Below are 23,387 nucleotides of genomic sequence, written 5' to 3' on the forward strand. Positions count from 1 at the left end.
AATAAATTCCAGCTATTTTCCTCTTATGTTAATCCCGCGATTCCCCTTTAAAAACGTAGTAAAAATCACCCTTAATAAGTTATTAAAAACAAATATTTATTCACATTATTACCGCCTAAAGACTATCCCCTAATAACGAAAAATAAATTCCCACTAAATCCAAAGAAACTATCGGTTCTCAGTCAGAAAAATAGCCCGTCATTTCCATATAAATTACTTTTATAAATTTCCATTGAACTCATCCGCCAAGAAATTTTATTAGTAAAAATCCTTGTAAATATTTTTTTTTTACAAAATAATAAAATCATTAGTGTCCTGGGATCAATGTCTACTAAAGCATGAACTAATCACGCGTGGTAACTTTAAAATCTCTCTCTCGCTCCTCGCTTATATATATATATATATATATATATATATATATATATATATATATATATATATATATATATATATATATATATATATATAATCCATCTCTCTTTCTATCTCTCTCTTGCTGTTGTATCTTGGCCAAAGCACAGTATAAATCACCACGCTTGCCACCAGCCAGTAAATCACGCCATTAGCGGGCACACGGTGGTAGCAGTACGTGTGGACACGGTAATATACAGTGTTTGTAGTATAAACTCCGTGGAGCGGGAAAGGCGGTAATTCGGCGGTCGGGTGTTGCGGTGGTGGTCGCTTGGCCGACACCCAACGGCGGTGAGTGGGCCTCTTCCTCCTCCTCATCCTCGCCCCCTTCTTCCTCCGCCTCCTCTTTTTCTTATCACTCCTCCATTGCCTGGACGACACACGCAGAGAAAGAACTGAATTGTTATGAGTAGTAGGGGGCTGCTTTTACATACAGTAATACAGTATGTTTGTGTAAGCTATGATTTCTTACATTACTTTATGGATGTGTGTACGTATGAATGTGTATACGTGTGTGTGTTTGTGTCTACACGAGTATGTGTATCTGTGTGTGTGTACGTGTGTGTGTGTGTGTATCTGTGTGTGTGTACGTGTACGTGTGTGTGTGTGTGTGTGTGGTAGCTTCATACGAAACTGAGGTAAAACCAACTATGTATTTTCAGCAGCAGCATACGACAACATTGCTGGTATAAATAACACATCCAAGACTACACAACAAGTAGCCAGTTTCACTTAATCTCATTTAATTGTTTTTGAAATAAAGTGATGCAGTAAACCAGGGATGATTTACGTCTACTGTACACATTTCCTCTGCATATGACCTTGCTTGTGGCTGAGAATACATAATGTACTGTAATTCTGTCATCTAATAATGGTAAGTTTACTAATTAGAAACTAAATCCTAGTTAAGGGAGAATGACACAATTATATATATTTTACAACTAAGATTTCTCAATGGTTCGCTCACTACTGCAGGCTTCTAAGAAAAATAAATCATCCTTCCAAATTGTTAAACGAAGAAATCACAACTTAATTCTTCTGTGAATTCCTCACCATTGTAATTTTTCTTCGGATCTCGTACTCACTAAACTTTAATTAAAAACATCACCACCGCAAATTTTTCAATGAATTTCTCAAATATACCAGTTGTCAAAAAGTCGTGCTATACTTGCATATTTTAAAGCAAATCACCAAGGGTATTTTTAAGCAAAATATCAATATCAACAAAAGACTTTGTTAATGGATATTTTTAACCATTATAGTTCAAAGAAAACTGTAAATAAATGATATCTTCATCGACAGTAACGTAATATTGATTAATTTCTTTAAGTAATTTATATTTTATATTACATTGTAGTGAATAATTAATGTAACACGTACAATCTATAATTATTACACAGGTTATTTCCTATCGTTATGTTTTTAGTTTAATGTCGTGTGTGTTCAGATGATAGTGCTGTTTATCTTATATTTGGTAATCGCTCTGTCAGGTTTTTATTGTTGTAACCAAACTTATGATAATGATTTAACTAAATAAACAGTAATACAGTAATAACAACGACAGAAATATAATAATAGTAATAATAATAATAATAATAATAATAAACCTTAACACTCGTCCTCAGGTAAATTAGTTAACAAGGTCAAAAGAGATGGATGTCAACATTTTTTTTAATTGTTTACACAGGTATGACACGATAACAAGACCTTCTGGATATCGTAAGGTAAAAGATGCGTTACATTAAACTTACTCTACGCTTGTGTTTAGTTAGTGTTTTTTCAAGGGGGAGTTTCGTTTAGTGAGGCAACTTTCCAACTCTCCAACTTGACTGATGGAAACTATTAATATGAGGGGTGTTATCCTTCAAGGGTGGATTGGGACCGCCACCACTCGTCACTGTTTTCAGTAATCTTCCTCCGTTTACTTAAAGACTGAATTAATTATTTATTCATTAAACTTTTTGTTCTTATAAGATGCTGGATAATCCGTGGGTTTAATTTTAGCCCAGGTCGCTTTAATCGTGCTTGATAATGGTTAGATTTAATGATGGGTCGTTTGTGTATTTTATTTCATTTTTTTTACAAATTCTACTAATTATGTATTGTGTGTGTAACAAATAGAGGCAGAGAGTTGGTCTTGTTGTAGGTGGTTTAATTACCTGGGTTTATTGTCCCGTCTGAAATACCTGTATCTCGACTAATGCGGAGTAAGGGAATTAAACCTTTTAAAATAAGATGAAACACTCAGGTGCTTTTTATATAACACAGTTTTCTTGATATCCAGAAAATATATAATGTGGGTTCCTTAAATTATTACTAAATGTATTGTAGTAGTCTGTTACTCTGTGTGTGTGTGTGTGTGTGTGTGTGTGTGTGTGTGTGTGTGTGTGTTTTAAAGATTTACTGACATACCAACACAAGAGATCTTAGATAATAGTGCATCACTCACCCTCGCTGTATAATCCATGTTGGTTGTTGATATCTTGAAGAACATGATATATGGTGCTTAAGTTTTCTCACTGATATCTTTAAAGCACTGGTGTCAACTTTTCTTTTCACATGATATCTTGAAGTACTCTTGTAAAGATTCCACACTTGTTATCTTAAAGAATATGACTCACTAGTGTAGAGTTTTCTCATGTGATATCTTGAAGTACTCTTGTAAAGATTCCACACTTGTTATCTTAAAGAATATCACTCACTAGTGTAGAGTTTTCTCATGTGATATCTTGAAGTACTCGAAACACTGTTTGAAATGTGATATCTTAAGTATAAAATAATGGTATAAAATTTTACACCTGTTATCTTGAAAACACTGTTGCAAAGTTTCCACACATGTTATCTTGAAAATCATGAAGCAATGGTATAAGTTTTCACATATTTGATATCGTCAGTACGTAACGCGATATACAGTTCTCACCCACAGCACATGCACCTTATACCACTGTAATTAATTATATTGGTATTTGGGTGTATAATTAATTAACTCACAAAACAATGGTTCTCGGGTAATTTCGTTTTTGTCCGTATAACATGTTTGTTAATCTCAGGAGTATGTCTTGGATATAAATACATTAGTTATTTAAAAGTGTGCAGTGTGAGACTATTATATTCCTTTTCTTGTTTTCCACAGTGTGACACGTCACCGCAAACAACAGTTTAAGTCCTCATGCAACAAAGTACAGTGCGAAGGAAAGGTAAGTAAGTACCGTTAATAACTTTAGATACCACTACTGAAATATAACACACACACACAGATAAATATGTGTGTGACCTTATAATTTGCTTATTATTAAAAACAAGACTACCTTTTCAAAATTTCTCCCCCACTCATAATTGAATACTTCCACCTGCATAATATTAAACTTGGCTTCTTTGCAAACAACGATAGATGGAAGAAAACACAACCTAATTGAGCACTACAAAGATATATGAGCGTTCTGCGTGTTGTGTGTGTTGTTTTTGTATTTCTGTGTTGCGATATCTAAAGTTAGTTCATACATTAGACAACAGATATGTGAGGTTAGTACATACACTATACCAGCTATATACACAGTCAATCAATATCCACAAACAAACAAACACACACACACTTCCGTCACACTGGGCACAACAAAACGACATTGTCACATTGGACAACGCATCACCACCGTCACACACCAAGGTACAAACGTCACACACCAAAAAAACACAGTTACAGTGGACAAAATAAAATAGGAATGTCACAGTGGACACAAAAAAAACCACCGTCACACTGGACACAACAAAAGACCAGCGTCACATCACAACAAAAGACCAGCGTCACACAAGAACACACCGTCGTCACACACACACACTGGACAGGAGGAGCTGGGGTAGATTTACATGTACAGCCGCCATAAGCCAACGCATACATTGAGCTCCACTGATCGCCATATTGACACTCGGCATGTTATTAATACGGTTGCATAGCGTGTCTGGGTTGTGTTTTTCTTGGCCGCATTTTGTCATTCGGTCCCCTTTCTTACACGTGCAAGTCTCCTTTACACGTATCGTTCACTTGCTGCCTTGTTATTGTTGGAGATGTATTGAAATCAATCTATGTTGCTGACGAGAGGGCCACCTCGTACCAGAGCGGCGCGGAGTTTTTATTAGTTTGTGTTTTAACGTCAAAGATCTTCAGGAATCGACGACATCGGTGTTTTGCTTTCTGGTAGATGAACCGTTTCTGACGTGGCTACTACAGGGAAACTACTAGGTCATTTCTGGCCTCACTGGAACACTTCTCCTCAGCACTATTTCCCGGAACGTGCGAAACTCGTGGCTGTTGAGTGATACTTGGAGTCGCGGAGGAGAAATAAGTTGTCAGATGGCAGAGAAATGTTCGTCAGACGTCACACTTGCACGCTCCCACCGCCACCATAATGACCTTTAATGTCACCCAACACAGGGGCGATGTTAGCCTCGTCCTCCCTCCTCACGACATCTGCCGGCTACCACACAGCACAGACCCTCCGTAACGACACCACACGGTTAAAAGTTACAAGTGATCACGTATATGCCGAGGCTCCTCTGAAACAAAGCCATAATAACCTTAAGGTGCCGGTGAATTAGGGGCGATTATGGCCAGTCAAAGCGGCGCCATGGACGACGGTCGCCTCCGGTCAAGTGGATTCGCACGAGATCTTCTCATTCTGGCGGAGGAGTGTTCCGGCGGGCGAACGGCTGGCTGCCCTACCCTACCCCTGTTACTATTACTACTGCTGTTCCTGCTGCTTTTACTTGTGATGCTGCTACTGCTGTCACCTGCTGTAACTTTCGACACTTGTTTGTGATAATCCTGCGGTTGCCATTGTTCCTTTTGTTGCTCATACTGCTGTTACTGTTCCTGCAGCTGCTGCTGCTACTGTTGTTACTGCTACATGTTTCAACTGCTGTTGCTGCTGGCCTGCGCTGCACCTCCACTTCCTCCTCCCCCTCTACTCCATTATTATTAACAACCTCATTTCCATCCCTCACATTGTAACTGCTACGTGCACAATGTAGTAATGATATTTTTCCTTCCTCATTGTTATTTTACGGTGAGTAAATATAGATTGATAGAGATACAGATAGTCATATAGATATAAAGATATTCTGCATGACTGACAAATTTATTCATAACCTTTTATTTTAATATCTTATTTCCTTATCAGTAAGATATCTGCCTTGTACTATCATGCACTAATGTGATGTATAGCCCAGTTATCAACCTACACTGGCGAGTCTCTGAATATGAACAAGTTGAAGACCAACACTAGAGAAACAGTCCTCTTCTCTCTTTCTCTCATGTAATAATAATAATAATAATAATAATAATAATAATAATAATGCGATGTGCGTATGTGATCATATGCTTCGTCCGTCACACACACACACACATACAGTATATATATATATATATATATATATATATATATATATATATATATATATATATATATATATAGAGAGAGAGAGAGAGAGAGAGAGAGAGAGAGAGAGAGAGAGACTATAATATTATGTCACGTCAGCGCCGGCAGAGCCTTCAGTTAACCACAAAGACAGACAAACAATAAGTCACGACAGCAATATATAATCCCGTGTTGACACAAAAATATCACTTAGGGCAGCCGCTTGTTCAATCATCCAATTTTCAAGTCATTCTATCTTTTGTGGCCATATTTTCCCGGCTATTTGACCTAATTTCACCTCATTATGGCTGTCATTTGCTTTAGCCCGTGTATTAGACGATCCCCTCCGCTTTATCATATTTTTTCACCCGTTATTATTTAACTGTGACTCTAACATCGCTCTGTCCTAACGCACTACCAGTTGTTTCTATCCACAACTGGCTGAGGTCCAGTTGTGTATTACAGTATTTCTCATTGGCGAGTATTTGTCGCCGATGTTTGTGCTCCTCTCCTCTTCTTGCTGATTATATCACGCTGTACCTTATTCTCCCTCAGTCCAGAGTTTGTCTTCATTAATTATTTAATGTTTAGTAACCAAAACACAGGGAAGGTGGACGCTGATGGCCCACCTATGTTTGTGTTCATATTATGTGTACGTGTTTATTTTGTCAATCATAATCGAAGTATGAAATTTATTTTTGTTGCTCTGTTTATTAATCTAGAATACATTATAACATGAACCAAATAACAGATTATCACTTTATAAAATTCATAACTTGAATCACCAGTCACCATAAAGTGTACCCACGCCAGGACGTCAGCTGAAGATCTCCGGCATGAAACAAAACACACCATTAAATCTGAGCGCTTCTTCAGGAGGCCGAGTGTCAAAAGTGTGGCTCCCGCTGATGACTCTCGCCAGTACAGTATGCAAAACCTACGAATCTGATAGTAAAACTTAGCCATTAAATTTACTTTATACGCCATAAACTGTTGATAGTTACTTTACAGCCGGAGTATAACTTTCCCTCAAGCTAGACGTTGCAGTAAAACGGTAAATTTGTCGATCTCATTGAGGAAAATTGACTGCGGCGATGCAAATGTCCGCCACGGGGAGACTTGGGCCAGGAGTTGTGTGTGGCAGCAGCGGGGGGAGCTGGTACTGTGCTTACAGCTCGGATTCCCGGCCGTGTGGTCATCACCGGCATGACGCTATAATAATGAAAACTTGTTAGCGTTGGTCACAGTTCAGACGGATCTCTGACACTTGGGAATTTGAGAGGTGATGTGTGTGTGTGAATGATGTGGGGAGGTGTAGAAGGGAGTGTGTGTAGGTTTGTGTGTGTACTTTTGTACAGTATGTTTGTGTGTGATATGTGCACGTGTGTATTTTGTTTGCGTGTATATGTCTGGCGTGTGTATGTATGTATGTACTGTAGCCTATGTGTCACCTCTCAAGGGCGTGGTGGGTGGTGGAGGGGATAACCAAGAGTTGTGAAGGATGAACCCGACTTGGTTTTGAGCGTTTGAGAGTTAGTTTCAATAATAGAGATGAGAAGAGGGGGAGGAAGGGCGAGTCATGCTTCTGAATCTTTGATGTATCTCTCAGTTGGAATATCGACTTAAAAACTGTAGCCTTGTTTCAATAGCTTCCATATTATTTTACTTGTTCTTTTTTTTTATACCCAGCAGTGACACTCTGTTATGGTTTATGTGTCAGTAATGTTTTTTAATGTCTGTATGTAGTTATATCAGTAGGTGTTGTTGTCTGTGAGTAGGTTTACCTATTAGCGTTAGGGAGTGGTGGTGGTGGGGGGAGGGGGATGTTATGTAAGTGTTATGTCTCGTTGGATTTGTTTCAGTAGCTGTGTTTCTCAGTATGTTCATCTAAGGTGTGTCTGTTGGTAGGTTAGCCAATGGTTTGCATGTCAGTGCTGTGTCTGTCAGTTGCTGTGTCCACCAGTCGCTGTGTCTGTCAGTTTTGTTCGTCTGTGTCTGTGTGTGTCAGTAGCTGTGTATGCATAGTTGCTGTGTCATTCATCATATGTGTGTATTAGTTGCTGTCATACATCATATGTGTGCATTAGTTGCTGTGTCATTCATTATATGTATCGTGGCTGTGTCTGTCAGTAGTTATGTTAATTAACATATCTGTCACCTCCCTTCAGTGTCTTTATTAGCGCTTATGGTAAAAGCATCAAATACGACGCACTTAAGTCTGCAAAATGGACAGTACAGTATATGGGAAATAATACTAATACTAATAATAAGAATAATAGCAATATAACTACTACTAATAATAATAATAATAATAACAATAATAATAATAATAATAATAATAATAATAATAATAATAACAATAATAACAATAGCAAGAGCCTGAAAAGGGTAATATCTTGGTCTGTGTTCATCTATTTCATCACCAAGTTTTCCTGTTTTTGTAATAGGGATTTTGTCGTCATAGAGCACATCCATTATTCATGCCACGCTGTTCCTCCACTCTCTTGAATATATTGTCATTGTCCCCTGCCGTCACGGGAATGAGTTTTTTCCGTCCGTCCGTCTGTCAGTTCATGCGTCCAATAATTGTAAACATGAAGACGCCCAACAGATAACTGTGGATTTTAGCCAAACTTCGTACGTAGATGTATCACACAAAAAGTCTCTGGATTTTTTGCGATAATCGGTATTTTCTGAAAAGGCAAATGTCTGTCTGCCTTTCGCCTAAATCTGGGAGGGTAGATGTCTGTCTTTTACCCAAATCTGGGAGGTAATGTCTGTCTTTTACCCAAATCTGGGAGGGTAGATGTCTGACTTTTACGAAAAACCGGGGGGGGATCAGTGTTCCTTTAAAACAATCTTCAAAAAGAAATTGTTGACACCATATAAACAATTTAAATTGCAATTATTATTATTATTGTTATACATGAAATACATCTGGCGTCTAAAGGTAACAAATACAGTTCGTGTCGGTATATTCATCTTAAAAAAATAATAGTTTGTAAATGCAAGTATTGGTCTCAGTCCATGAAAATAAAGTCTAAACCAGCAAATCACTACCTTAATCTGTCGTGATAAAATATAAAAAAAGACAAACAAAATGTACTTCTGTATCCGTATATAATTAACCAATTTATAAAAGAATCTTACTCGAATGACCGATTATTTGGCACGTAGATCAAAATATACATTGCTTTCTCTCTAAATAATTATTCGCCTTTAGAGATAGCAAGATACAGTCGAATACATGATTTACTGGAGTTGCATGTATCCCTTAATATCTGATGTTGACCCCTATAAATTATCACGTGGATAATTATAGTCTAATAACACCATCAAAGGTCATGGGTCAGGAATTATATGGGTAAGTGAGGGTTGTGGTTTGGTGGCCGCAGTGTGGGCTGGAAGCAGTAACTTGTTTGTGTCAGTGTAGGTGTGCGACAGAGTGAATCTTTTATCTGAACATTACCTCAGTTTAGACACCCATTTACAAACTCGCTGTAGCATCGTCGTTATTGTTTTTCCGTCATCTTCGTTTTTATCGTCCTAACCATCCTAACCATCGTCATCATGAATCACAGTCATCACTATATAATATCACTATCATCATCATCATCATCATCATCATCACACAGGACCCTCGCCAGCACCCCCTCACCCACGCCTCCGTCAGCTTGACCCATATGTGAACTCCGACAAACAACCACCACCATAACATCCCCAGCGGCAGCAGCAGGTATCGCCGGTTCCAACACAGCTCCCCCGTCCCTCCTTCACCGTCAGGAATCTGGCTGACGGGGGTATATGTCAACGCCTTGGCTCTGGATCAGGGAGAGGAGACATTCCAAAACATTATTCCGTCCCGGCTTCCCCCCGCGGTCCCACCTTTTCACCATTATTCCAGAGGATTCCGTTAATTGGCTCCACCTTTTCCTTGTCGGGATGGTTGGCGCCAATTTGCCTCCCATGTTGATTCCGCTGGGTCAGGCGAGGTCAAGGGGAATGGCAGGGAAGGAAAGGGGAGAGAGCAGGGGAGATTTAGGGGAGGAAGGAAGGAAGGAAGGGAGAGATATTTGGAGTTGAGGATATTTGAGCGTAAAAGAAGTGTGTTTATAGGGGAGTATAACTGAGAAAGTGGTAGCCGAGGGAGGGAATTCGGTAAAGTGGTGATTGTCGATTAGGGGCGAGCGAGTTATGGGGCAGGGAGAGGGTGAGGGGTAAACGGGAGGGAAAATGAAGATGTACATTAAGGAAGCAAAGAGGGGGAGGGAGGGAGGGAAGAAAGGAAAGGAAGGAGGAAAGGGGATGGGGAGTGAGAAGACGTGCGATAAACCAATAAGGGAATATAATAAAAGGAGGAGGGTGGCAGAGAGATGGATGGGCAATGAGAGGGCAATTAACGAGCTGTTAATAGAGAGTGTTGGAGTGAGTGAAGGAGAGGGCAATCATTAGGGTAGGGGGGGTACATATTGACTTGAGACGAGCAAGTTTTAGGCGAGTCTGGTGGGTGATGCGTAGAGTCAAGGAAGAAGAGTGTTGGTGGACGTTCATAAGTAGTTTCCGGCAGTTGGTTATAATATGATGATGCTGTCAGGCATATGCTCAGAGGCTATCACTGACACACGGAAGGTCGCTGCTCAAGTGGATTGTCGTTGCTAACTGTTTAGTGCCAATATTGACTGTGGAGTGCCGTTGTTGACAATGTGTAGTGTCGTTGAAGAGAGTATGGATCGCCGTTGATGATGCAGTGGGTGACCGCTAACGCTGACGAATTAAGAGTGCCCTAGCTGACTCTTTTGATACAGATGACGTCGATGTGTAGTGTCAGCAGAGATCGACTGTAGAACAAAAACTTAAAGAGGCCAGGAAGATGGATGGAAGGAAGAAGAGGGAATGGACGGAAGGGGAGATGGGCGAAAGAGGGAGAAGGCGGCGGATGGACGGGCGGAGGGTAGGAAATAGGGAGGGAAGGGAGGGGACAGCCACCGTCTCTCTATTGTCTATCGATTAAATCAGGCCGTCAGCGGCGGTGGTGACGGCCGTGATGGGGTTATACCGTAAACGGGTCACACCGCGTAAATATAATAGGCGCACCAGATGCACTCAGATCCAGGCCCCGTTTAATTAAATTTTCCGCCTCGACAACTACCACTGGCCGGCCGGATACCACGTTGAGTTGTTTGTTGTTTCTGAAGTTGAGGAGCGGTACCTATCACTGGTCGGCCGGATAGCACGCTGGCTTGTTCCTCCAGTGCTACCCTCCTCTGGCCGGCCGGATAGCACACTGGGCATTTTCATATTTTAGATCACAAGGCGTCCTGAAAATCTTGGACCCTAGGTAAGATATTTTCCTTATACAAGACAAACACTTGAGACTTCACAGTTCCCCAAAAATGTTATTAGGATCACCTGAAGGGTAGAAACCCCAGCTTATTTCACCCTAAGATTAACCACATTAACACTAACCTAACATAACCCCCCCCCTCCCCTCTCCAGGTATCATTGAGTGTTTAAGCTTAAGGTGAAATAAGCTGGGGCTAATCTTTATGGAGTTATCGACTACCTGGCGTTCACGAGGGTTTTGGACCACCTCTTGCCTATTTCACCTGAAATTAACCACCCAAACGCTACCTGGGTGGGTTAAGTTAAGTGTGGTTAGGTTAGCGATAGGATGGTTAATCTTAAGGTGGAATAAGCTGGGGACGAGTATTATGGTAATCCAGATTTTTTTTTCCATTGTATAAATTTTGAAATTTGTGAACCTGAGAAGCTTCGTCACCTGCTGTAATTTGTTTATTTGAGTAAAATACATTTTATTGACGTAAGAACCGATGAAGGCGTCATGATAAATAAAACACAAATTAAATAAAACGAGCGAATAAAGATCAAAACAAGAAGAAGAAAAATTAAGACGAACTGGTTAGGTTGCCACAATATATAAAACATGAACAAAATACAATTAGCGAATAAGCATATTAACAAAAGCTGATTTCCCAAACAGAGGTGAACAATGAAACAAAAGTTTAGCGTCTGAACAAAACTTCGGTGGCAGGGAAAAAAATCACCAACAAAATTAGGATGTTGGGGAAGAATTAGGAGTGCGAAGAAAATATGACCGCCGGAAAATTATATTCAGCGTCTAGGAGAAACTTGCATACCTCTGGGAAAAAAAGGTTTAGCTTCTGAAGAAAACCTGAAGTGTAAATAAAAACCGAACACCGAAGAAGAAATTAACATTTTGACATTGTCGGTGCCGTTAAACTTAGGCGTTACGGGTAAAAATTTACCGACACAAAAGTTGGGGTATAACCTATCGCTCCTTGTTAAGAGAGATGTAGGCGTCTAAAAGGGCGACGTCTAAATAAAAATTGAGTCTAAACAATAGTTCAATGACTGCAAAGATTGATGAGCTAAACAATAGTGCAGCGTCTACACAAAAGTTGAGGATCTAAACAAAAGGTCATTGTCCAATAAAAATGGAACTGGAAAAATAAACCGATTAGGCTTGGCGACGTTTTAAAGATTACGTCTAAATGAAATAAGATCATCTGAAGATTAACCATCCGAATGCTAACATAACCTAATCCAGCTTAATGCTAACCTAACCTAACCTAATCTCCCAGGTAGCGTTAGGCTGGTTAATCTTCAAAGGAAATAAAGTGAGGGGGCTAATTTTCAGGCGATCACTAATAAATTGTACTCGTCTACACAACGAGTACGTTTCCTGGGTTAGGTTAGGGTTCATTGACGAGAGGGATTTAGCCTCACACGCACGCACTCACGCACGCACACACACGCACGCACCAAGACAACACCAGTAGCAAGGCAGCAGCAGGATCAAACAGAAAATGGCAGATAGGGAGGAAGTCAGGCAGTGAGGGAGGGAGGGAGAGAGGCAGGTAGGTGGCAGCCATCATTACCGTTTTTACCATCATCACGGGTGGAGATTTATACCCGGGCGTAAAGTTTCCTCCTGGTAAAATAAACTACCCAAATGAACCGAGATGGTAAATTGTATGGTGTCATTACCAGCCGACTGCCCAAGGTATTAGACCCTTACTCTCTCTACTGATGGGGGGGTGGGGGAGACATTACGACCCCCGGCACGACCCATAATGCCTGTAATACTGTGGTGCAATAAAGGCGTTTTTCCCGTCGTTACAATTAGATAAACTGACCCTTGGAGGGATCTAAGTGCTGGGTGGGTATTTGTGAAATTTCTCACATTTCCTGGTGTACAGTTGCAATCTACCCCCGTCTGCTCCGTTGTTGGTGTTCCTCTCTCTCTCTTTTTTGTGTTTAGGTTAGTGGCGGTAAATAGTTCCCTGATGACGCTTGATTGTATCTCTTCTTTAATGGAATCCTGGATAATTGTGGGGAATTATTCTATTAGCAATTCCTCGTGATTTTGTAGCGAGTTAGCTGTTACTTTATCTAGTTATGTAGTTTAGCGTTGCCTCTAGTGCGCTGGGCTCCTCCTCCCTCCTCATCCTCCCCTTCCTTTCTTCCTTTCAACAACCCCCCTTCTCTCTCTCTCTATCTCTATCTCTCTCTCTCTCTCTCTCTCTCTCTCTATCTCCCTTTCCCTCCTCCTCCTCCCTCTCCTCCTCCCTCTCCCTCCTACCTCCCTCCTCCTTCTCTTCTCACCAATCCTTCTCCACACACACACACACACACACACATCCTTCACTCCTCCCATTCCCTCTTCCATCTTTCTGTTTTTCTTTCTTTTTTTTTCATTTCCTCTCTTTCACTCTTCTTTAGTCGTCCTCAACAACTGTCTTCACTTTTGTAACCTTCAATTTTACTAATATCTTCTTTTCTTGTCTTCTTCCTTATTCTCGTTTCTCTTGTCTTGTGTTTTTGTATTTTTCTTGGACTCAGAATCTTCGTCCTTTTTTTTCATCTTAGTTAATTTTCGTTGTTTGATTTTTTTAAAGATTTTTGGGGGATTTGCTGTTTGCACTACCTCTACTACCATCACTATTACCACTACTGCCACCATCACTACTACAACCACTACGACTATATCCACAACCATTACTGCCTCTACATCCTCCACCGCCACCACTACCACCACTACTATATCCACAACCACTACTAACTCAACCACCACCACAATGATAACCACTACGACCAATACCACTACAATCACCACAACCACTACAGGGTATCTGACGAACGAGATATAATCGGCCGTAGGTACTATTATCCCCCGACAATCAGACAATTGGAGATCTCTTAACAATCTCTCCACATCACTAGAGGGAGTGACCGCAACCACTGGAGGTATATTACTCGTTCAACCACTTGAGGATGAGTTCACCGATGCCAAGAGGACGACTGCCAGCACTACTGACTCACTCCACCAATTACTCAATGACTCACTCCACCACTGGCTAATTGATTCACTCCACCGCTGGCTAAAATGACTCACTCACTCCACCACTGGCGAATTGATTCACTCCACCACTGGCTAAAATGACTCACTCACTCCACTCTCACTGATTCACTCCACCACTGGCTAATTGATTCACTCCACCGCTGGCTAAAATGACTCACTCACTCCACTCCACTGGTTAAATGACTCACTCACTCCACCATTTGCTAAAAGACTAACTCACTCCACCACTGGCTAAAATGACTCACTCCACCAATTACTCTGATTCACTCCACCACTGGCTAATTGATTCACTCCACCACTGGCTAAATGACTCACTCACTCCACTCCACTGGTTAAATGACTCACTCACTCCACCACTGGCTAATTGATTCACTCCACCACTGGCTAAATGACTCACTCACTCCACCACTGGATATATAAGTCGCTACCACCAAGACCGTTCACCGTATGTTACCGTACACTCCCGACATAATTAAACCTCTTGACAGTGATTAGCATAATTAGGGTCATTACCACTCCTTTTCTGATAATAAAAACAATTAGATGGTGTTACATCATCATTAGCCTCCCCCTATGCAAGACGATACGGTCCCTTCCTCTCAACGCGACCGCCCTTAACCCCTTCAGTATAATGAATTAACCCATTGAATATGAGAACACCATACTAAAACGGTTAAATCATCGTTCTCAGGGGGTTAATTCATCGTACTCAAGGGGTAAAGTTATCGTACTCAAGGGGTCAAATCATTGTACTCTTGGGGTTAAATCGTCGTACTCATGGGGTTATCATCGTACTCAAGGGGTTAAGTCATTGTATTCAAAGGCTTAAGTTATCGTACTCAAGGGGTTAAGTCATCGTACTCTTGGGGTTAAATCATCGTACTCAGTGTTACGTCATCGTACTCAAGGGGTTAACTCACCACCACCTAGACCTCCTCACAAGTCCGTCTCCCAAGGAACGGATGGAGACGAAGACAACTTTAATCCCTGAAAATATTATCCCTCGTCGGGAGTCTAAGATGAAAACCAATAACACCGGCACCATCTAGCCCCTCCTTCCCTCCCTCATCTTCTCTCACCCCCCCTCCTCACCCCATAACCCTCTCCCTTCACTCCTTCGCCCCCTAACCCTCTCCCTCCATTCTCTCATCTCCTATCCCTCCCCTTCCCTCCCTCACCCCATAACACTTCCCTCCCCTCCTTCACCCTATACCCCCCTCCTCTCCTCCCCTCCCTCACCCCATAACCCTTTCCTTCCACTCCCTCACACCCTATACCCCTGGTACTTAGGGCGGGGGAGGGGAGAGGGCGGTGGTAGGGATGTCATCTGGCGACATCATGGCTCCGGGAAGGCTGCTGACAGCGTTGACACCACTCAAATAAACGCCGGTATCCCAGTCAGTTAACACCAGGTATTGGACGTCAGGCGCTAGTTCACTCTCGGCCTCCTACTGATATATGTATCCGTCTGGACCTGTGTCTGTCTGTCTGTCCCTCTGGCTGTCCTCACGGGGCCCCGGGCACCCAGTCTCACAGGTGCTGCTCTAGTGGTGATGGTGGTGGTGATGATGGTGGTAGTAATGGTGGTGGTGGTGGTGGTGGTGGTAGCAATGGTTGCGGTGGTAATCGTAATGGTGGTGTTGGAAGTGGTAGTGGTGGTGTTGGATGTGGTAGTGGTGATGGTAGGTGGTGATGTTGGCAATGGTGGTAATAATAATGGTGGTGGTGGTGGTGGTGGTGGTGGTGGTGGTGGTTGTGGTGGGAGTAGTATGGCCTCAAGATCATGGTGGATGGAAAGGACTTGCGGTGGTCAAGGTCATGGCCGTGGTGGCACCTTTAAAAAAAATGATCATAATGGTGAGTGAGGTGACGATGATAACGAGGCTGATGGTGATTGGCGGGAGGAGTGGTCATTATCCGGTAGTGAAAGTGGTTACTTATTGTTGCTGATAAAGATATAATGATCGCTTTATTGTTTTGCAGGTAGGGAGGACGGTGAGGGTGTTGGAGAGGGGAGGGTGTTTGCGTTGGAGGTGGGGGAAGGCGAGGAGGCGGCGGGAGAGGGTAAAGGTGTTGGAGGTGGGGGTAAGAGATTTGGAGGTGGGTCATCTGTTACCAATGATGTTTCTTCACATTTCTCATCCCACCTCATTATACATCCCTCCTTCGTTCTTGATATGTATACCTTCCCCTTCCTCCTCCCCCTCCCCCTCCACCTCCCCCTCCACCTCCACCTCCCCTCCCCTGCCACTTTACACATGCCTCCTATCCCCTACGTACCTTCTTTCTCCCTCCCCACCTCCATATCCCTTTCCTACCACATCCCATCCACATCTACTACCCTCTTACACACACACACACACACACACACACACACACACACATCCCCTTCCCCCCCTTCCTCATTTAACACCTCTCTCGACAACATCTTTCCCATAAATGAAAATGTACACAGGCAAATTACCCCCTAAAAGGCTTTCTCTTTAAGGAATACAAGTAAACTATGCAGCATTTCACGGTACATGGTCAGCCTACTTAGGAGCGGCCGACATCATCAATAACTCAGTAGCCTTCATTCACTTGTCTCGCCGTAGGCTTTTGTCCCTGTTGGTGCTGGTGGCCGGGTCATACTGGCAGTGGAATTGATGGAGTAGTAGTAGTAGTAGTAGCAGAAGTAGTATTGGTGGTGGTAATAGTAATAGTAACGGTGGTGTTGGTACTAGTGGTAGTGGTGTGTAGTAATGGTGGTAGTGCTGGTGGTGGTAGAAATATTAGTACTATCTGGAATAGCACAGTGGTATTGGTGTTTTGTTGCAAGCACTGTAGGATTAACAATAGTAATAGTACTACTAATACTATAACTACTACTGTTAATACATTAATATCATTACTAGTATTATGACGATTACTCTTAAGATTATTACTACTTCTACAACCTATACTACTATTGCGACCATTACTACTACCACGACTGTTTTTACTAGTTCGACTCTTACCACTAATAACTATTACAAATATTTCGATTTTTACCACTATCACGACTATTACTATGGGTATCATTACTACTAATATTACCACAACCACTGACTTTTGGAGTAACATTACCACAACTACTACCCCCAATCTGAGACACAGACCCTGGCAAGGGACGAGAGACAGCGCGGGCCCTGTGTCGCAGCCCCTACCCTCGCTTAGAAAGCCTTCAACTGTTGCAGTAAACAAAAAGATCTTTTTTCCCCGTTGGTCTTTTATAAGATGAAAAGAACACGACGTGTTTTATCTACACTGCTAAAATACCTTCTGGAACAAAAACCCGCTGCTATAAAATTCTCTAAAACTTACTTGGAGAAAAAAATAATCCTAATAAAAAGTCCACTTCGACTTTCTTAAATTTTAAGAGATGGCTGCAAATGAAGTTTTAAATCACTTGTTAAAACCACAATCGCGTTCCTTCATTAAACCCGAAACAACCGGGAGTGTACATACAAATTCTTTCAGCGACCTCTTAAATGATGCACGGATGTTGAATGTTGCAAGATGCCATCAATGATGGATGTGCTTGGTCGTAGTGTCGCACGCCAGCGGGAGGGGGAGGCCCACTTCTGCTGGGGGTGGATGGAGGGAAAGTCGAGGGGAAGAGAGGGGAGAACGGGAAAAAGGGTCGTACGGAGACTGAGGGAAAGTAGATGATGCAGGGGATGGAGAGAAGACGACGGGGGAGTGTAAGGTAGTGCATAAAAAGGTCACGGGAGTATGTGACACAGGAGGGGGGGGGTGGAGGACAGGGAAACGGGGGAGAGGGGGGGAGCTACTACAGTAAGGCTGGAACACACACACACGCGCTGATAAACAAAACAATTGGAGAGAGCCATCGCGCCATCCCTGCTCATTCACACTGAGACTGATCAGATATTTATCATACTGTCTTGGCAGTGCTCTATATAATAATAAGACCTGTGATCACCAGAACTAGCTAGACAACAACAACACCAAAGAATACACAGCGGTGGTCGTTAGTCACCCCGGCAGCAGCAGCAGAAGGTGGCAACAAAGAGAAGATTAATATCGAGTTATGGAAATAAGGCGTCGAGCTCCCGGGCGGCTTTTGATTATGAGAGAGTCCACTAAAATGTCAACACGGGAGGTAGGACGTGAGAGCGAGATTATTGACACCTGAGATATAACTCCGCTACTCTGGGGGAAGGACAGGGGGGGGGGGAGTGAGGAATTTGACCATTGTGGGATGTCCATGGCGTAGTGGACGACTTAAAAAAATGGTGTTGTGTCAAACTAGGTTGATTGACTTACCTGTTCCCTATATCTACGTGCAGGACCGAGTCTACATAGGGAACACTACTATACCTCCTAATACTGATACCCTTATACATCGACAGAGTAAATTACTACTTCCAAATAATGGTACCCTTATACTCTACGAACCCAAATGCGCGTGCCAGGCCAACTGCGCCACAAACTCATCATTGCTACCGGGATACACGCAAGCAAGTCAAACTCCACTTATGAATGTGCTGCGCTCTGTGTCACATTACGCGCCGTCTGTACTGGGCATACGTCACTCCGCTTGTCACGAAACATAAGTATATTAAGAGAAGGTGTGAAGGCAATGTCACTGGTTACGTGTACGTCTTGTGCTTGTAACACACTTAAGTATATGGGTTAAGACACATATAGGTTGTGGCGAAGACATTCCTGTCGTATAGCGATGGCTAAGACATAGTGCCTTATTCCTACAACATAGAGGGCTGTAGCTAAGATATGGTTATGACTACAATGCGTTATTGTGACTTAGACATAAAGGGGTGTGACTTAAGTCACTGAATTATGGCTAAAATATAAAAGAATTGAAGCTTGCTTAGACACAATAAATTAAGACAGGATTAGAGATTTAGACACAGTAGCTTAGACAAAAGGTTTAAGATTCACTCACACACACACACACACACACACACACACACACACACACACACACATAAAGCTAGGATTAAGACTTAAGCCACAAGGCTACGGTATAGGAGTTACGTCAGCTGTGGTCACAATAGTGTGGTCAGCATAATGTGGACACGTTATGAAAGGTTACTATTAGAGCCTGCTACACTCGTCCGCTTCACCACTCTGATATGAAACACAGTATTTTGTGGTCAAGGTGCTGCAGTTTAATGTTTGCTTGTTTGTTTGTTTTACCGCTCGTGTTACTGCGCTCATGTTATTGTTTTGTCTTTTTACTGTTCTTTTTATTATTCTTTACTGCTTTTGTTATTGTTTTTAGTGCCCTTGTTACTGGTGTTTTATTGTTTGTGTTATTGTGGGTGTTTTAGTGCATCAAGAAGCCCTGCAGTTCCTCGTGAAATGAAGAAGAAACGTACAGAATATGAGAGAATAGGAGAAAAAATATTTAATAATTATGACTTAATAATAAGTCAAAGGAACATAATTATCACTTGGTTAACCTTGTCAGACGTTTACGAGTCATAAATAAGTATTAATAAGCAAGTTGTTTTCACAGAAGATTGCTTTGCATGTGTGTGTGTGTGTGTGTGTGTGTGTGTGTGTGTGTGTGTGTGTTCAAGTAGCACTTCCTAGTAGATGAATTTCATTAAAAATTAATTTGCGTTTAATTACCGGGTATATCACGTACAGCTTAGATAAACTGTCAGTGATGTAACTAATGATGAAAAGTTGAAAACAGATGAAAGGAGATAAAAATGTCGAATTAGTATAGTTTTTGCAGGAATCTCTCTCTCTCTCTCTCTCTCTCTCTCTCTCTCTCTCTCTCTCTCTCTCTCTCTCTCTCTCTCATACCACCAGTGACAGGAAACCTAGGACAGTGCTGGAGAACACAGGAGTGGGCCGCACAGAAGAAAAAAATTTTTCTCATCTGTCACAGTAGCATACGCATTTTCCCTTTAACCTGCTCGTGTTTACATTGTAACGTGGACGGAGTGTTTGGTGGTGCTTAAGACTCTGGTGCTGTACTGTACTTGATCATCGACACAACACACTCCCCAACTTTGGGTGTGCTTTGTGATTTGCCAGTGTGTAATAACATATTGAACTGCGTAGCTGATGGTCACGGTTCTAATGTATGAGTCCTCTCGTGTTGAATAGTTTACCTACTGGCATGCGACTACTTAAGATTTCGTTATATTTCTGAGACTTCTACACTGTTGGGCTGCTCGAGGCGCTCACATTATCGACTGACACTTTAGTCTATTGTGTAAAGAATAAATAAAAAAATGCACGTGTGTGTATGAAAGAGAGAGAGAGAGTTACTTGAGCGTGTTTCGTGTTTTTGTGTATGCGTGTCTATGAAGGTGTACGTTCGTTAGCTTGTGTTTATGAGTAAATGTTTGAGTAAGAGTAAATATTACACCTGCTCTACCTCGATCATTGGCATTATCCATTAATGAGTAACACTTGTTTGAGACCTTTTAACAGTACTGCAATATTCAGGTAAATGTTCCAGCCTTCTGTTTATTACCATCCTCCCTCCCATATAACCTGACTGTAATCATGGGTCACCGCCACACAGTAATATATAACTGCATGAAGGCAAGTGCTACAGCCAGCACTGGGTACAGATGTGGTTGGCAAGTGTCTGAATCGTCGGGCAGGTGGATACAGATGAGGACGACACGTGAATGGGCCAGTGATGGCAATAAGACGAGCAGTTATAGACAGGTGTGCAGGAAGCTACAACTGATACTGTGTGGTGAGTCACCTATATATATATATATATATATATATATATATATATATATATATATATATATATATATATATATATATATATATATATATATTATATGTATATATATATGCCAATGAATATCGCAACACGTGCACAAGTTATCATGGCGTCCTTCTGGCGTAGCACATGAAAGCGTAGTGTGGTGCTGTTGACTATATGAAGCATATTTATTGTTATTTATGAATATTATTATTATTATTACGTCTTCTCTGGTTATGTTAAGTAAAGGGGGGGGGGTGCAGGGGCGAGGCAACAGTACAGCACTACCACGCTTGTGAACTACTGCACCACTTGTATCTCTGCGGCCTCTATCTGATCCCCAATAAGTTTAAGAAAAAAGACTAAGATGAAGAAATAACCTGAAGGGGATCAAACTCCCTAATTGCCGTGCACGCTTGGTTCGGATTCGCGCCGCTTACCTGGCTAGGGAATCCTTTGGGAGTATCCATCCAGCATCCAGGATGAGCAAACTCTGCGTCGGAAACTCCCCCTCTCTCCCCAAGTAACGCACAGCTCTTCAGCCCATGCTAACTAAACCCAAAAATCGCCCTTGAAGACGACTTAAGAGACAGACCATTTTTCCGGTGGGGGCGAGAACCCTGGCCGGGCTGCATCATTGACGAGCTGGTGATCCCGACACAAGTGTAGGAGCTTTTTAGCCCCGGTTTTTACGCGTCAACTAAATTAGTGGAGCGCGTTGACGTGGTGTCTCACACGGCGCCGCCTCGCTGCCGCCTCCCCGTGGCCCCCCGGGGTTGCAGCCGCAAGATATGCAATGATTTCTCTGAGGACCTCATCACTGGGGGGAGGGGGCGCCAAAGGAGGGGCTGGTGGCGCAGGCCAGCCGGAGGCCAAGGATGTTGTCAGGAGAAAGATGGAGAGAGAAGTGAAAGGGGAAGCGCCAAGAAATAAGAAGTAAAGGAGGGGAGTGAGAGAAGGAACAAAGGAAGGACTAAACTGAGGATTGTAAGACGGATGACAGGTGAGGAGTAAGGAAACAGGAGGGTGAGGGATGGAGTGACGATGGTAGATGCTGGTAAAAATATGTGGTGTTTAGTGCAGCATATAATATTGGAGGAAGGGTAAGGTGACGCTGGCAGCATATAGTATACGAAGGTGCTGACATAATGGTGATAGTATGTGGTGATGGTGGTGGTAACATGTGGTGATGGTAGGACTTATGTAGAGTATTGTAATATATGGTGATAACTGAAGGGTTAGTGGTACAGTATGTGATGGGACTCTGGGGTGAAGGTGAGCCACTCAGTTACTGTGTCGAGGTAGGAAGAAAAAAAACGTCTCCCAGGAGCTGCTAGACGACCATAACCTTAAGGCTTAACGTATTAATTAGACCTCTCTCATTTTTTTATCTCACAATATGTAATAGCTTAATTATACTACATACATACATACATACATACATACATACATACATACATACATACATACATACATACATACACTTGTGCCCTCTGATAATATTTACCCCTCCCTTCCACCTATCTCTGTTAAAATATATATTACGTACTCAGTCTTGTATATCATGAGAATTAAAAAATCCAGAAAAACAATTCATTCGATTGAGTGGTAATATACTTAAAAGTAAGAGAGAGAGAGAGAGAGAGAGAGAGAGAGCCTGTCCTCCCCACCTGTAGAACTACACTGGGTTTACCTGTACTTGCAGTGTTATTTGATTACCAGTGTATATAAGTTGTCATCTCGCAATATTGATGTGTCTGCTATAATATGAACTAGTGTGTGTGTGTGTGTGTGTGTGTAGTATTTGGTGGTATTGGGGAGTGTTGAGTACGTGGTGGGGATGCAGGTGGGGAAGTGAGTACGTGGTGGTGGTGAAGCGATTACGTGGTGAATACGTGGTGGTTGTGGTGGTAGCTTTAGTGGTGGGGGTGGGGGAGTACATGGTTATACTGGTGAGGGGATTCATGAGTATTCTATGGTGGGGATGGAATGAATCTGAAATCTGGTTGATGTACAAACTAAACCAGCATTGACTGTTCTTCATCTATTTAGGAAAGGACACTAAACATTTCTTAAGGTTTGTAACGTCACTTGTAACTTGTCCGTCGTTGAGACTTTACTACTGGTTACTAACATACCTCTCAATGGTCCTTTGATAGTAATTAGTTTATAGGTCTTATACCATAGTCGTATAGAGAGCATAAAGGGTTACCACTCTCCGTGTTTCCGTCTCTCTATTAAATGTTGTTTCCGCTTATTAGTTCAGCGGATCGATAAGAAAAAAAAAATCCTGGTTTACATCATGAAAATTTGTGATGAAGTTGTTTTAACATCATAGATATAAAAACGTGGGTTTAATTACCAGTGTTTGACAACTTTATCCACCAGAGTTGTGACTCCTCTTTGACATGTA

General features: G+C 42.0%; 1 protein-coding gene across 2 annotated transcripts in view; it reads right to left on the minus strand.

The window, feature by feature from the left end:
* The window catches only part of LOC121871899 (homeobox protein caupolican-like), a 170,662-nt gene that overhangs the window by 82,622 nt on the left and 64,653 nt on the right, over positions 1–23,387 (minus strand). The window lies entirely within an intron of this gene.

Source organism: Homarus americanus, unplaced genomic scaffold (assembly GCF_018991925.1).
Source record: "Homarus americanus isolate GMGI-L3 unplaced genomic scaffold, GMGI_Hamer_2.0 scaffold34345, whole genome shotgun sequence".
In the NCBI taxonomy this organism is placed as follows: domain Eukaryota; kingdom Metazoa; phylum Arthropoda; class Malacostraca; order Decapoda; family Nephropidae; genus Homarus; species Homarus americanus.